Below are 13,306 nucleotides of genomic sequence, written 5' to 3'. Positions count from 1 at the left end.
TGGGATCGCCACAATCGGTGATAGCCATGAGTTTGTCTATTGGGTATATGAAACCAACTTCCAAAAACTTGTCCAACTCTTCCTTTACAAATTTGGCATAATTAGGGTTCATCGTGTATCTCTGCTATTTCACTGGTACTACATCTGTCTTCACGTTAATGGGATGTTGACATATAGTTGGTTTTGCTCCCTTCATGTCATTATGACCAAAAAACAACACCCTTACATCCTTAAAGTTCATTAACAATGATTTCAATGCCCTTTTAGATTTAGCATCCAATTTATCAGATACTTCCACCATTCGGGGATTATCTTCATTCCCCAAATTCATGTCTTCCAATTTATCCTCTTTGAATCTAGAACTTTTTGGCATTTTCTCTTGAAGCATCTTTTTAGTATGCCTAATGGACGCATAGGCTTCCTTTCTTCTTCCAATCTCCACTCTTTACTTGTGTTTAATGTTTTCTTCCTGTATTCCTTTGGTTCAGTTCAAGTGATATATTTTGGTTTTCTACTATATCGGCAATATTTTGCACATCTATTTAAAAAATGGAAACTATTATTGAATCTCTTTTAAGAAACTCCTCCTCTTTGGCTTTTTCAATGGCTTGTCCCATGTCAATCCCTTATGGATACGAAGGTCTGGATTCAGGTGGAATAATCTTCTTTGGTACCATTTGCATCATTACCTTATTTTCCCCTTGTTTAATCACAATTGTGTATGCACCCCACAATTGTTTCGCCTTGATTGTCCTTAGCCATGGTCATGGGGTAAAAACATGTAGATTCCTCCAATTTCAAAACAACAAAGTTGACAACAAAGATTAATCCTACTACACTTATTATTTGATTTTTGATGATTCCCAAAGGTTGCACTCTTTTTTTATCTGTCATTTTAACCCAGAAGGGTGCTAGTTCTCACTTCATTAAGTATAACTTCTTGCGTAGACCTTCCCAATGGAAATATTGATCACAGGAACTTTTTAGTCTACGTCAGCTGGAGCTACATCTCCACAATCAATCTAACAATTCGGCTACCCTTCCCCTTCTACTTGTCATCCTCATCTTTGATTTGATTGGTCAAAATTTCGAAAAAATGTTGATTGAAATCAGGGATTAATTTAAGTAACTGATCCACCTTTATTGAAATGGGTGCTTCCAATAAAGCATCAAAAAGATAATCTGAAATTCCCTTGTCAAGGTAACTTCTTCCAATTGTCTCTTTTATCTTAAAACTTTGCCTCTTCAGTTTTGAAGTCGTTCTTTCCAGGTTTTTTAACATTGATTGCATTGTCCCTGATGGCAATGGGCTTGCAATTTAGATATCAATTTGATTTTATTGGATTTCCTTTAGTATCCCCATTCTGATTCTGTATTGAACTTCCCAATCCAAATGTCCTTCAATAATATTTCCTTGATTCACACGCTTCCCTTTAAAATTACCTGATGATCTAGATAGTAATAGCTAGACTTTCCAACTCCAAAGACTTCTACAATGTTAATACACTTAGCACATTCACACTCAAAGAATCTAGTGTGTCCTCTCTTCCTTCAATTGTGTTTGTTCACTACCAAAAAAATAAGGAGAGAATGAAGGCACAATGACACAAAGAGAACCATGGAAACACAGAGAAAGTGGTCCTTCTTTTTCATTCACGTTGTTGGGAAACAAGAAAATTGGAACACCTCTATAGCGATGTCACCCAAGAGCGTTGAAAGAGAACTACAAGAACACCAAAAGCTTTGGAAAATCCCTTTTAAACACCACAAGTCCAACAAGAGTAATCCCCTTGGGAATTTACTGGCCGTTGCCCACCCAAGAGACTATGACACATAGGAGAAAATCCCTGCCAAAGCATGGATTTACAGCACACGCCGAACAATGCATATGAATACAACGGCCTCCCCTTTCACAATTGAACGACAAAAACCCAAAACTTCAACATCAATTCCACAATTCATAGATACATGCCCTCTGGATCTGTCTGCACACAATTTGCCACTCGGCTGCCATCGCCATAACCCTGCAGAGAACTAGTCATAACCTAAAGAGCACAACTCCAATTGGATCACTTTAAAGCTTGAGAGGAAGCTTGAAATATGAATGGCAAAGCTGACGATGACCAAATTTGAATCTACACGCCACTACATGCAAAATTGATGCGAACAGGGAGCTATCCCGATAGGACTATACGTAGAGTAGGCAAGGCGGGGACAAAAACTGCAATAGAAACCATCAAGGAGGCACAACGAGCTCAAACCTGCAAATTTTTTATCTTTGGTTGAAATGTTTTAAGTTTTTACATGAGTTTTAGTTATATACAAGTCTTGCTTCAAAAAACTCACTCACGGGCACTTACAGTAGCCCAACAGCTGTCACTAGACTAGCGACTTGCAGTGCATGTACATGCATGTGCTTGCTAAAGCAAGCTAAACACCCCACAAAAAGAAATCCCACACACACTTTTGACATCAGGTGTCATGTCCATATGTACAAATTTACAAAAAACGGGGTGTCGGAAATGCGCCTAACAATGTGTGCTTAAAACTGAACATGCTTGTACACAACACTTCCTACTTTCCATCTAGGGGCATGCCCATTTCCCACTACAAATCCCAACCACTCACAAACTATAAATAAAAGACCTACTAAGCTTAGGTTCAACATTTTCACCTTCAAATTATGATCCAAGGGCATAGGATTAGGCTTATAATCAGCCATGTCATACTTTGGCATCATATCCAATGCATATTGTTGTTGTGACAACGATATGCCCTCTTTGGTGCATATAATATCAATGCCTCCAAAGTAATGCATCTCCCCCAAATCCTTCATGTCAAACTGCTACCTCAAGAGTCTCTTTACATGCTCAACTTGAGCCTTATGATTGCCACGAACAATCAAATCAACCACATAGATACATATGATCACAATACCTATCACATTCTTTTGTACATATAAGGAGTAATCCGCATTAGCCATGCAAAAACCGATAGTGATCAAGTAGGATGAAACCCTCTGATGCCAAGGTCTTGAGGTTTTCTTTAGCCCATAAAAAGCTTTGCATATGTATTCTAGATATTTGGAATTCTCAAAGCCATGTGGCTGCTCCAAATACACCTCTTCTTGCAAGTTAGTGTGCAAGAATGTATTTGTGGGCTTCTGCCGCACGTATTGAATCAAGGGACTTGCCTAACACTGTGTGCAAGCCACATATTGCTCCAAGAATGCAACTAGACTAAACTAGTAAGCTCAAAGATGACAATGGTGTGTCACTCACTGCTCCACGCTTGCTGTCGTGGAGGATTCCTTGCCGCGAAGAAGAGGGAGCCACCGTTGTGCCGCGCTCAACCGCCTTGCCACCGGCATGCCGTTGCAATGCTCTCTCTCTCTCTCTCTCTCTCTCTCTCTCTCTCTCTCTCTCTCTCTCTCTCTCTCTCTCTCTCAAGCGCGCGCGTGCACACACACACACACACACACACACACACTAGTACACAAAGGAGACGGAGAAGGAGATGGAGCAAGAGCACTCTTCTTACATTGCACAAATGAGAGAATGACCTTTTTTAGGTTTAGATTGACTTTTATATGGGCTTGCCCGTTCACATTTTGGGCACCCACACTTAGCCAATATTACCCAAACATTATAGGTTCCAGTTTTAGAGTGCGCCTCTCATTGGCGATCACTCTTAACCATTCCTATCTAACCGGACAAGCCCGATCAATAACATAATACACTACTAGCAGGTCCGATAAGCCCGGCCCATGGCTACATAAAAGGTGGTCGCTTGGTGGTAACATGCCCCCCTTCCTAATAATTTCCGCCCTCGGAAGCTAGTGAGAGAAAGCCCATTTTGTCCATGTTGTAGAGCATCTGGATTTGAATCTGCAAGGAAAAGTCACTGTTTTATGCAAGCGGAATTATATGGTAATAAATCATGAGAGGAATGTAAATTATATGTGGAAATGGATAAATGCAAGATTCATGAAATGCTAGACTGCCATTAAGGACAAATAAATTCCACTTTGATGAAATTAATTAATCAAGAATATTGGGCTTATGGGTGAGTTTATCAATTAGTTAGCTATGACTAAGGTTAAAACAACTACTCTAGTACTATCTAAGCTAAGAAGATTATCTAAATGCAAGATTCCCTAATTGTGGTTTTACGCTTTGATTATCCAACTAGCTCTCACAACTCCAAACAAAAGCTTGAAATTTTAACTATAAGCTCGACGGAAGTCTTTTCAATCTCTTTTTTTTTTCTTTTTTCTTTTACTTTGGTTCACAATCATTTGATGTATGTGCTTATTTTGTATGTCCAGAGATTTTTTATTCTCAAGGAAAAGCACCCACACTGGGAACTTCTAGGGATTTAGTACCATAGACAATACATGTGAGTGAAGTACCAAATCAAGCTAGGATTTCTCTTCCAGTGTAAGATTTTTCATTTGTGGCACTTACGTTTTTTGCTTCCATTTCCTTGGCACTAGTGTCTCTTGTTGCCTAAAATATTCCTAAGGTCTCAAACACTGAGATAATTTTATCAAGTAGGACTAAAATATTCCTAAGGTCTCAAACACTGAGATAATTTTATCAAGTAGGACTAAAGATCAAGTAAATGAGTTAACATAAAGTCACGGTCTCCTAATCTCAAGGCTCATCAATAAGATTAAACTCTAGTTCAATCAACTTAAGCAAAGACAAATTTATACATCTATAATGGCAGATAACAAACATAACTATTGCACTCAGAAAAACCATGAAAAACCACAATTAGCAATTATATATATATCCACAAGCATGATCATGGAAAAGTAGTACACTTGGAGGTATGGAGTTGAGTCATTTCGTCAAAGCAGATGTCCTCAGCCATGTGGATGGAAATCCATATAAGTCCTACATAACAATGTCAAACAACAAGGCACTATACCTCTAGGAGGCATGTCAGTGTGAAAAAATTAAAAGTCCTAGAAAACAAACTCAAAACACGATCCATACCCCTAACCTACCTATCTGTCATCCCTTTTAGAACAAGGAAAGAGGATATTATATAAACCGGGTGGCATCCCTAAGGCTAGGCCTCTATCCCCATCATCTAGATAAACCAAATCATTTTCTGTGAGGCCATAGTCTTCCCTGGTCTCTATTATTTCTTCTTCATCATCCTCTTGCGCAAGCGTGTTAATCAAGAACCTCGCTATGCGTGGATACTCATCTTGTGCAAAAGAATAAGCATGTGCCACTGGAGAAACATTCACCACTGGGTAGGGATAACTAGTTATCCATAGACGTATCAACCATTCTAACTCCTCAGAATTTATCTCATGCTCAAGTCTCTCTACCAAATCTCATTCGCAAGAAAGTACACGGTGGAGAAACATTCACCACTGGGTAGGGATAACTAGTTATCCATAGACGTATCAACCATTCTAACTCCTCAGAATTTATCTCATGCTCAAGTCTCTCTACCAAATCTCATTCGCAAGAAAGTACACGGTAGCAAATGTGAAACACTTGAGAAAAATAAAAAGGGTATCTTTCATAAATAAATAGAAGCACATGTCTCTGGTGCTAGCCATCTCTGAGAATACAGATAGATTTGGTTAGGTCTTTAAAACAAAGAGTTGTTCTTGTGTGTTGCTTGATGTGACATGGTGAATTTGGACTTGTGTGTAGGATCTGATAGGGTGCTCTCTCATTGCTAGTTGCTCTTGCTCTTTTACTCTTTTTTTTTTTTGCTAGAACTAGTATAAGGCTATGAATTTATAGTCCCTCAATTGCAAAGTTCAGATGTCAGGGAAGAAAATTTAAGAGGATGGCGATCCAAAATATTGACGTTAGTGAGGACTCACCCCTTGCTTGGGTAGGTCACACTGTTTGAAATGTGCTCGTCACCCTTTGAAACCAATTGTTCCAGTTGGTAATAGGTGAGGATTTTTGCCATTATTTTTCTATTACCTTAGGTGCCTCATCGAGTTGCAAGGGTGGTAAGGTACTCTTCCAGGATCGAACTTGAAGTGGTTCATTAGGTGATTGTTGAACACTCGGAGGTGTGGATTCCTTTGTAGCTTCATGGAGGTCCACTATTGTAGGTGGAGGCTCTGGAGAAGATTTTACCTCTATGGATGCATTACATGAGGATCTAGAAGCTTCATGGGACTCCCCCCTTCCTGAGCTAGGTGGAATAATTTGGTTTTTCCTTGGAACCCAAACTAGCTCTGGAATAGGTGTGTAGCATTCTGTGATCTTTTCCTTTCCACGGCCTGCCATTGTCTTTGGAGTTACACTGATTGACTCACATGGTTTTGTAGGTGATAGGGAAAGACACATTTTACATTTCGGTACCCAAATTTGATCATTTCCATTATAGTAGGCTTCTAATAGTCGTTTTGGAATCCATCATGATTTGGTCTTGACTCTCCTAGAGTGCACTCTTGGTTTTCCGTTAGAAGTTTTTCTTGAAATGGATATAAGGGTTGAGGTATCTGGAAGTAAGGCCTTGGGGACCCATTGATATGTACTCTTAGGTCGTGCAGGTTGAGTACTTGCAATATTACTACTTGCTGTAACTACAAGTGTTGAAGTGCTAGGTTCATGGGCAGCTAACAAGGACGAGTTAACCACTTTGGTTTGTGAATCTTGGCTATCCTGCAACTTCATTAGAGTCTGCAACATAGGTGACTTTGCTTCAATGATAGGGGTAAGAGTTGGTGGTCATGTCATGACACTACCAGTACCCCAATCAATAGTACATTTGGTTGCCAACATCCACATGCGTCCAAGGTTTATGTTGCCCTCCATAGTTCCAGCAGACATTACCAAAAAGTCTTGATCAGATATAACCCCATTGTCATAACTGATAGAAGTATGCCAGATACCAAAAATTGTGGTTTTTTTCTTGTTGACACCCTTGACTTGGATAATACTCTTAGATAGAGATGGCTTTCCTAACTAACACCACACTCCATATGATAGCAAATTATACTTAGCACCCATTTCCAATAAGGCGTTATATAGTACTTTTCCATGGGTGCTATTTAGCTCAATAGGGTATCATAGAGGTGTGTCAGAGTCTAGCCAATCCTCATTGGTTTCAATGTGGAATGCATGTGTAACTCCAAGGTTAGCCTCTCGTTGGCGTCTTATGCGTTGTTGTTGCTCCTTAGCCTCAGCTTGAGCTTGTATCTTCTTCAATTATGTTTGTGCCTTGGTTGCCTTTTTCTGATGGATGGCACATTGTTCCTCTTGGCTTAAAGGATCATAGTATCTTTTCAATTTTCTCCCATTGAGGAATCCAGAATCCAATTGTTTCAGCTCCATCAAGAGTCTCCACATGAATGGTCCCTTGTGGGGTGATTTCACATACTCTATATGGTCCTTTTCCCGCATATTTCAACTTTTTTTTTTGCTACGCACTCGATACATAAAGAATTTATCACCAACATTGATATCCTTGTTCTTTAGATGATGATCAAACCAATTCTTCCTCATATCTTTCTCCACAAGTGCATTTTGCACAGCCAATTACCTTTTTTCATCTAACCTTTCAAGGATATATAAGCGCTCAACTAAAGGGTTACCATCCCAACCTTCTTATGAAGCTACACGCAGACAGACTAGGAATTACAAACTCCCATGGAATAACTCCTTCTTGGCCATATACCATTTTGAATGGCGTAGAATTAATAGCCACTTTGTAAGAAGTACGATAAGCCCATAGGGCTGAAATCAGCTTCAAATCCCAATCTGTGCAATGAGCTTTCATTGTTTGAATCAAGATAGATATTAAGGTCTTGTTGGTGCTCTCAGCTTGGCCATTTGCTTGTGGATAATAAGGTGTGGACTTATGGTGAGCTATCATGAAGTTGGTAGTGAGTAATTTTATCACTCCATTTATAAAATGAGTTCCATTGTCACTCACAATCTCAAAGGGACAACCAAATCTTGTAATAATGTTCTCAAAGAGAAACTTGGTAGTTGACCTTGCATCAGCCTTACGTGTCGCCATAGTTTCTGCCCACTTTGTCACACAGTCAGTGGCAACGATACCGAGATTGAGTGCTATGAGCTGCCGGACTAATTGGGCCTACAAAGTCGAATCCCCATTTCTCAAATGGTTGAGACACTTTAACAGGATGTAAGGGCATCTTATTCTTTCGTTGTGTGATCTTGTAACATTGGCATTCATCACATCCTTTTGCCAAAAGTGATGCATCTTTGATTCTTTTGTTGTGTGATCTTGTAACATTGGCATTCATCACATCATTTTGCCAAAAGTGATGCATCTTTGAATAAGGTAGGCCACCAATAGCGTGATTGAAATACCTTTCTAGCTGTTAGTTCCCCTGAGAAATGTCCTCCGGCTATACCCATGTGGGCTTCTTGCAATATGTATAAATACTCATCCTCACGGGCACAACGTCTAAGAATATCATCCTTCCCTAGCCTGTAGAAAGTTCCTGCAATGAGAGAATAAGGCTCACATTCTTTTAAGAGTTTTCGAGCTATGTCCTTACGAAGCTCTTTGGGTGGAAAATCATTAACTAGAAAGTTCACAATCTTCTCACTCTATTTCACGTATGGTTTCGACTAGGAATAAGGGCTTCAACATTGGGTATGCGAGACAAATGATCCACCATGACATGTCTTTTACCAGGTCTCACCACAACAACAAAATCAAACTCAAGGAGAATTAACAACCATCGTGTAATTCTTCCCATGGAGCAAGGTTTATTTACTAGATACAACAAGGCTTGATGATCCACATAGAAAACAAACTTGTTGGCAAGAAGGTAGTAGAAAAATTTCTTCACTGTGTAAATCATAGCTAAACCTTCTTGCTCCGTAGTGGTGTAGTTTCTCTCAGCATCATTCAATTGACGACTTGCAAAGCTAATGGGGTAGTCCAATTTATGTTATCTTGGTTGAGCTAGAACACACCCAATAGCAAAGTTTGATGCATCAATATGAACATGGAAAATTATATTCCAATCAAGCACTCATAAAATGGGAACTCTTGTCAAGGTCTTTTTCAATGACTCATAAGCATGGTCACACTTCGTGGTCTAGTGGAACTCAATAAGAAGCTTGTACAAAGGACGAGCCATCTCGGTAAAGTTTAAAATAAACCGTTGAGTAAGCAACATGGTCCATGAACCTTTGAACTCCTTTAAAGATTGCAATGGATTCAATTTTGCTGTCATCTGTGGAAATCCATTTTTGGACACTATATGCCCTAAATGACTCCATGTTTAAGAGATGCGATACAATCTGCACTTCTCAAACACTTTTTGTAAGCATGATAGATGTTCTTTCCAAGAGGAATAAACACAAAGGTCATCTAAGAAAGCTTCGCAAAACTCCCTCAAATATTTTCTAAAAGCAGTGTTTATTAATCTTTAAAAGGTAAGAGGGACATTGGTTAAGCCAAAAGCGATAACACAAAATGCAAACACTCCAAATTCGGTTGTAAAGGTTGTTTTAGCTTGGTCTTCTAGCACAATTGTGATTTGATTGTATCCAGAGTATCCATCCAAAATGCTATAAGGTTCCTTTCCTGCAACTCTTTCAAGCACATGTTCTGAATATGGCAAGGGGTAATGGTCCCTCCTAGTGGCGGCATTGACCTTCTTGAGACTGTCCCCCGTTACCCTGTCCATCAGGGATCTGCTAACCCTTCTATCTTTGAACTGCAATATTTTGAGCACGGGAGCTCCCTTTGACGAGTCGTCTGAACGAGATCCTAGAGCATCTTGAGCACTACATTTCAAGACAATGACTTGTCATTTAGGACACCTTCATCTGCTATCCCAGTTGAGCCATCTTTGAGCCTCCTTGGCCTAAAAAGCCGCTTTATACATACTTTTTCGCTGCCAATAGTCTGCCTAGGACCTTGGTACCTGCTCTAGCTTTTTGCACTGTACCAGCCTGCATCCTTTGCTTGCTATAGACCACTTCCCAGCTCGAACCAACTTTGGCTGCACCAGCGTCGCTATAATCGTCGCTATATTATTTGGTGCATAGAGGCGCTCATAGCGACAATTATAGCGACGTCGACAGGTAAAAAAATAACCTGCAAGCTCCAAAAACTCAGATCTCAGTTTCGATGCTCTTGAAAAATAGGTATACCCGTGCCTCTCTCTCTCTCTCTCTCTCTCTCTCTCTCTCTCACACACACACACACACACACACACACACAGAGGAAGGAGAGCCATGTATGCTGCTTCCCTCTCCTCCCTCTCATGTTCCCTTCCCCTCTTTCTCTCTCCCCCTCTCTTCCACACACACACACACATTGTGTGTGTGTGTGTGTGTGTGTGTGTGTGTGTGTGAGAGAGAGAGAGAGAGAGAGAGAGAGAGAGAGAGAGAGAGAGAGAGAGAGGAGAGCCATATATGCTCCTTCCCTCTCCTCCCTCTCATGTTCCCTTCCCCTCTTTCTCTCTCCCCCTCTCTTCCACACACACACACACACACACACACACATTGTGTGTGTGTGTGTGTGTGTGTGTGTGTGTGTGTGTGTGTGAGAGAGAGAGAGAGAGAGAGAGAGAGAGAGAGAGAGAGAGAGAGAGAGAGAGAATGTACACACATGCATAAACAAAGAACACACACACACACACACACACATTGAGGAAGGAAGAGAGAGAGAGAGAGAGAGAGACAGAGAGAGAGAGAAAGCAAAGAATGTACACACACATGCATAAACAAAGAACACATACACACACACAATGAGATAGATAGATAGATAGATAGATAGTTATATTATCATCCTCGGAGGTCAAATATGACCTATGGGACCAAATGAACATGTCATGAGATGTGAGTGGAGGTCATAAGTGACTCTCGATGCTCAAAAATGACTGAAATGAGCGTCGCAATAGAGAGTCCACATCGTGGTTGGGAGAGTAAGGTATGCCGTGAGAGCGGAAAGACTGCATGCATAAATTCTCTCGGCACTTGAAGGCTTTGCATAGGTCTCCAAAGATTTCCTCGCGGTACCATGTCAAAAGCTTTCTCGAAATGCACAAAGCAACAATACAACTTTTTTCCTTTCAATCGAGACGCTTCCATACGAACTCAAAGAGTAACAAGGTGAGTGCTATGATGCTTTCGAAAACCTGCTTGGCCAAGCATACGTTTGAGGTTATTTTCATGCCATTCACTTATCTTCATCTCCATGATACATCCAAATAACTTTTCCATCAAAGAACCAACCGTTATAGTGCGATAGTTGTTCACATTGTTTACATCTCCTCCTTTGTGCAAAGGTTTGATCCAATTTGCACTCTAATCATGAGGCATGCCATGCTGAAGTGCATGGTTAAACATACCGCGTATCCAATATCATTTTTTCTTGCTTGTCCATTTAATCATTTCATCCTTGACACCTTGAAGGTCCCCTGCCTTGCGAGTAGCAAGTTTCTTAAGTGCGTGGCATACATCTTCAATGGTAAAGAAGGCAGACATAAATGGAAGGGAGCTACAATACTCCATCTTATCAACATTGGGTTGCTCATCGAGGCTCTTACAATGCGTATACATATCCTCAAGAATCAAGTCACCAAATCTCTCAAAACGCTTGCCTTTTAGATTTTGCCCAAACTTGTCACATGCATGTACTTTCTCTTGCGCTAAAAGAAGTTGTTTTTTGACTTCGCACCTTCTCCTCTTTTTTGAACAAGTGCTTTGTATGCGTGTGAACATTCCAAGTAAACTTCCTTGTCTTTGCTTGCATCCAACCTTAACAAGTGTTTTCGGGCTTGACTTCATTCCATGTCAAACCATTTCTTCTTGGTCCTACCCTTCTTAGACCTTTTGCAAGACATGTGTTTCACCGAAAAGCATTCCTTCGCACAAGAGCAATTACTTCTTTGAAAACTTTTCACTTACATTCTAATGTTGGGCTCTCTTGATGCTCTGTCATGCTTAACATTTGGTCCACCATATTAGCATATATAAGTGCTCGTTTGAAGTCTAGATGTAGGTACAAATGATTCACATCATGATTGGAGGCTACATTCTCGGGTCTTTTACCACACTTGAGGTCAATACATAACATCCTATGATCCGATTCCGGATTCCATTCACCAAGTGTAGAGCTTTGTATGCATTCTAGAGTGGCTTCCGAAAACAACATATAGTCAATCACACTATCACCATTGTGCTTTCTACATGTAAAGTCATTGGTGCCTTGTCATAAAGATATACCATTTACAATGAGCATTCCGATACTATTACACATATGTAGAAGCGACTTTCCATAGTGATCTAGTTCTTTTGCATAATTAGAACCTTAATTATACATGTATGAGTCATCCATTCTTCTTGAGACATGCGGCATGTCGACTTGTTGTGTGTTGTGCTATAATGTATTTGTGCGAGCATTTATGTCTCCAAAGACAATGACTTCACCTTGGTCCTTGTAATGAGCAATGTCTTCCTCTAGTTTAACAAAGGGCTGATCTCTATCCATATCCAAGTGAGCATAAAAGTTGGAGTCATAGTGAGGAATGTAGCAACCAACCACAAACATGACTTGACCATTTGGTGGGCTGATTTTTAGCCATAAGTAGCGTTTATACTTATCTTCTTTGACAATGGAAACATCTTTCAAACCCTTGTTGATCATACATACTACGTCTCCTTGTGAGTCTACGTTGCTTTGCATTTTTGGACCACATCAAAGAATGCACATCGTATTTGTCAAATCCAAGAATTAATTGCGCATCATGCTCCCATGTTTCAACAAGAAGTATCACATCGGAGATATTGGTAAGCTCATCAATGCCAATTCCCGCATTCCATGGATATCCGATACAATTCCAAAAGTTTATTCGCAAGCGTGAGTTGGTCTCATAGATCATGTGTCCCTATTTGTTGGGTGGACTTGCATCCTCCTCAAGTGACTTTTATTCTTGAGATGACACCTTAACCTTCTTGCTTCTTTCCTCATATGCTTTGCAACGTACATTTTGTTGCATAAGAGTGTGATCCTCATATACATTACAAACGGTTCCTTTGAGGTAGATCCAACTATTATCAAGGATGATCTTTCTCTTTACCTCATCAGTGATGGTACATACAACAGGTCTTTCTCCCAAGCGAGGGACTCTTTGTTTTCCAACGCAATGTGCACCATAAGCCATGATTCTAGACATGTCAAAGTATGTAGCAAAAAACTCTTCAATAGCAACCGCAAGAGATTGGGGTGTTTCCATGCTTTCCCCTTGATTCCACGAATGACGATGTTCTTTGAGCGTTTTTGCCATTCTTGCAATTCTTGAGTGTCCATATTCTCTACG

Source organism: Adiantum capillus-veneris, chromosome 7 (genome assembly GCF_014529385.1).
Source record: "Adiantum capillus-veneris isolate H3 chromosome 7, ASM1452938v2, whole genome shotgun sequence".
NCBI lineage: Eukaryota > Viridiplantae > Streptophyta > Polypodiopsida > Polypodiales > Pteridaceae > Adiantum > Adiantum capillus-veneris.
The sequence above is the reverse complement of the archived record's forward strand: the minus strand, read 5'-3'. Positions refer to the sequence as shown.